The 4,496-nt window shown below is 43.7% G+C and overlaps 1 non-coding gene across 1 annotated transcript; it reads right to left on the bottom strand.

Annotated features, from left to right (window-relative positions):
- Positions 1-1,804: 1,804 nt before the first annotated feature.
- Positions 1,805-1,911, bottom strand: LOC112065926 (U6 spliceosomal RNA). The gene has a single exon (XR_002892321.1). It is a non-coding gene; the product is annotated as a U6 spliceosomal RNA (small nuclear RNA).
- Positions 1,912-4,496: the final 2,585 nt, after the last annotated feature.

Genomic DNA, 4,496 nt, shown 5'->3' with positions numbered 1-4,496 from the left:
CAGGATCTTTACATACAATGATTCTACACTTCCTGATAGCCCTACAAGGTTGGTGTACTGTCCCTATTTTTCAGATAAGGAAACTACAGCCGATGGGGCAGTGGTTTCTCTGTGGTCACGCAGCAGTGGCTGTGCATGGGCAGAACTGCTACACTTGGTTCCCTCTGACAGCGGAGCCTGTCCTGGGCCCCAAAAACACTGAGTAGGAGCGTTCTAGGTGACCTCTGAGGTCCTTATCAGATACTAAACATCTATTTTATTGCTGTTGCTTTGGGGATAGCAAAGGAAGAATTCAGTTCTGCCACCTTTTACTTATTTATTTATTTTTGATAGTCCCAAACAACGAACTCAAATTCTTTGTGAAACCAGGAGAGGTATAAATATGTAAATAAATGAACGTGATCCCAAGCACTCCAGAATGCTACCATTACCTTCTCCTTTCTCCTTCCCCATTTTGGACCTGTGCTAGGGATAAGATGGGAAAGATGGAAAAGATCAAGAACCCCATGTGCCAAGAAACTGGAAGCATTTGAACTCTTACTCAAGATTTTCAATCCTGTGCTTCAATTTGGCATGTAATAAGAATACATTAAGTGTTTAATAAATGAATGAATCTAAAGCTCGCTTTTGAGTGTTATAGAAAGTCAACTTAAAAGACATGGTCTCTAACCTCTAAAAGCTTCCATTCTCAGTCTGAAATATGATTATAAATATAATACAAACTTAGAAGTGTATCTTGTTTTACAAATTTTACGTTTTTCTTCTACTTTCACCATTTAAAATGGAAGTCTACTATACTAAACAGTCTTTTAACACAATGTTCCCAGTCGTACTCTGGCACGGGTCACGATCCTGCCGTGTGAGGACACAGGCCAGGTAACCATTGGAGACAGGTCCCCTACAGGGCCCTCCACAGACTTCTGCATGAGAAAAGCAGTACTAAGTGGGGCCAGACGACAAGAGAGGGGCAGAGGTGAGCAGGTGCAGGATCTTGGCAAGTCTGTAAGCTTCCTGTGCCTCGGCCTGTAACATGAAGACAGCCTCGATAACCACCTCAGGGCTTGGGAAGACTGAGTGAGATAAGGTACGCATAGTGTGTTTTTCAATGGTAGCCATGGAGATCACCTCCTGATGACAGAACTGGACGCTCCAGAGGATGCTGATCACAACTAAAGTCAGGGAAGGGTCAAAGGGGCCTCTCCAAGAGTAGGTCTGAAACATAGGAGGCACATACTCAGGCGGCAGCAGCATAAGGTTAACCCCCAGGAAATTCAGAGAGTAGGCAATCAGTAAATGTCGGAAAATCAATGAATCAATGCCATAACAACCCAAATGGAAACAAACTCACAATGACCACAAGGAATGAAGTATGGATATGGACAGGCTGGTTCAGAAGGTCTCATGAAGGAAGATAAAGTGAGGGAACCCTGCCGAGAGGCTGACTGGGCTGAGCACCTGGCAGAAGTCACAGGGAGAAAGCAAGCCACTCAGCCTGGCAGTGGTCACTTGGCATTTGTGACAGGTGACCCATCTTAAGATGAGGGACATGTATCTCCCATGTGTGAAACTAAGCTAAAGACGGACAGGTTACAAAACAGTTTAAATATTATGACCCCATTTGTTTTGCTTTGTTTTGTTTTTAAAGTTGCTATCCTTTAATCATACCAAAAAGTTAGCCCTAATTTGATAAAATATCAAACAGAAAAATTGATTAATCTCATTGATATCTTATAGGCAGAGATGCTATTGAAAATGTCCAGCATTTGATAGGCAAGGGGGATAAAGCGCATAATAACAGATTTGAAAAAATACGGGACGCTTCACGAATTTGCGTGTCATCCGCGCACAGGGGCCATGCTAATCTTCTCTGTATCATTCTAATTTTAGTATATGTGCTGCCGAAGCGAGTACCCCGTTTGTTTTTAAAAATCACATTTGTGTGTGTGACTGTAACAATCTGGAGAAGTGTACGTCTAGGTGCTGACAGTGATTTTCTCTTTTCAAAACCTATGTGTGTACTTTACGAAGTACATGCACTGCTTTTATAGTGAAGAAATAAATGAGTTCCTTTAGGAGTTTTTAAAACCAGACAGACGATGCCAAGGCTGGGTTCAAAAGGGCTGTCCAGATCTCCACTACTGAGAGGGGGTTCAGGACCACAACTCGCAGAAGTCCTCTGTGAACCGACAGATACAGGGAGGTCACGGGCGAACCCCTGCCTGCAGGGCATGTCACCTCCTGCAGCTGGCTTCACCAATTGTGAAATATTCCTTGGGGGAAAGAGGAGGGACGGGATTCCTGAGCACTCCACAAAATTTATTCCATAAAGTCTGAGATTTTACAAACCATTTCTGTAAAGAAACACAAGTTCCAGGAAGAGTTAAGACTCTCCAGCTGCACTGAAAAGCAGCAGGTGCTGGCCCCAGCCTCAAGCCAGAAATCTCATCCACAGTGTGGAAGTTTTTTAAAACCTCCACATCACATGAATTAATTCCATGCAGAGGCAGGTCTAAGGGAGACAATCTGGTATATAATCAAGTCTTAGTTTGCTGGATGAAGAGAACCAAGTGAAAGGCCCCATCCCCAGCACCTTCCACACACAGGCAAGGATGAGACTTCGGCTCTCAACAGCCAGACCGCCCCTTCCCTAAGCGGGGACAGTGCCTCTGACAGGGCCTCTGACAGCTCACATGACTGGTGACCACCAAACGCATTCAATTAACATACACACACAAAGCTGTCATAAAAGCCTGAAACAGGTAAGAAGAGACAAACCTACACACTGGGAGTAGGGCTGGGGGTAACTGTATAAACAGTCACAAGTTAGTACTAACTTCCAGAGCCAAGATCTTCTTAAAGTGTGACACCACCAAGTGTGCTTATTATACATCATGACAATGTTCACTTTTACAACTCGTAACTCGGTGACTGTGTGTTTGCAGGTTAACTGAGGGAGCACAAAGACAGCGAGTTTATCCAGATGCTGGGTCACTTTGTGCTTGTTCCCTCAGTATACCCTTCACAATCTACTCACAATCCCCCACCTCTTAGAAAGTGTCTTGGGGTTCAGGAGGAGGGGCTAGGATCTTTAAATGGAATCAGTATTTCTGTACTACATTCACTGAAAGACCCGACTCACAATTTGTAAGGTCAAACTGCTGCACATATAAGAAATAGGCCACATCCAAATTCATTAGATTCAAATGTTCTTTGCCGTAAATTAGTGTGACAATAAATAGTCAAGATTTTCTTTCTATTCCATAAATATATTCCAACTAATTTGTAACCTCATTTTAATTGGAATTATTGTCTGATGGCACACTAATGATTTTTCTTCTTCAAAGATGTTAAGAAATATTATTACATAGTTATTAGCAGCAGTACCACTTAACATTGGTTTAGAGGCAAGTTTTTCTTCCTATCCAGGTCTTGAGGAGGAAACAAATACATTTAAGATGAGTAACAGCCTGAACAACTCTGGCAACAATCAACATCATAACACCTACACTATCAAAAACAACCTGGGATTCATTATAGCTGTAGATTGGAAATGTTTTTCTCTCTTTTTAAAAAATTTATTTATTTTTATTTATTTATTTATTTTGGCTGCGTGGGGGGTCTCTGTTGCTGCGCATGCGCTTTCCCTAGTTGCGGCGAGCCAGGGCTACTCTTCACTGTGGTGTGCAGGCTTCTCATTGCGATGGCTTCTCTTGTTGCGGAGCACAGGCTCTAGGCGCGCAGGCTTCAGTACTTGTGGCACGTGGGCTCAGTAGTTGTGGCTCGTGGGCTCTAGAGCGCAGGCTCAGTAGTTGTGGCGCACGGGCTTAGTTGCTCCATGGCATGTGGGATCTTCCTGGACCAGGGCTCGAACCCGTGTCCCCTGCATCGGCAGGCAGATTCTTAACCACTGCGCCACCAGGGCAGCCCTTTCTCTTTATTTTTTATCGAAAATGTTAAACATATAAAAAAGACTAGAACAATGACCCCTAGTTTCAACAATTATCAACACATGGCCAATCTTGTTCCACCTATGATTATGCAAATTGTTAAATGCTCACAGAAGCATGCAACTAAAATACATCTTTACTTGACCCTGCAGGTCCACAGCACGCATCCTCACGCTGGGAAGAGGCACAAAGCAAGCAGAGCAGGGGCGTTGGCCTGAAAGGACTAGCAACCCAGTGGGGAATCAGAGCCACATAAAACATGTATAAAATCAAGGAATAAAAATACTAAGCCTGCAAGGTGAACCTCTGCAGTGATAAGCCATGCTGACGTCACTGTACTCCCTGATACGATACAACGAGGACAGCACTTCACCTCTGCATATTCTTCACCCAAACTCATCGGGCCAGTCTAACAATGTGAAAAACACCAGGCAAACCCAAACTGAGGGCCACTCCACAAAATATCTGACTAGCACTCTTCAAAACTGTCAAGGTCATGAAAAATACGGAAAGACAGAAAGTGTCACAGATGGAGGAGACTAAGGAGCC

The sequence above is a fragment of the Physeter macrocephalus genome, chromosome 6 (genome assembly GCF_002837175.3).
Source record: "Physeter macrocephalus isolate SW-GA chromosome 6, ASM283717v5, whole genome shotgun sequence".
NCBI classification, from domain to species: Eukaryota; Metazoa; Chordata; class Mammalia; order Artiodactyla; family Physeteridae; genus Physeter; species Physeter macrocephalus.
Note: the sequence above shows the minus strand (reverse complement) of the source record. Positions and strands in the feature narration are given on the sequence as shown.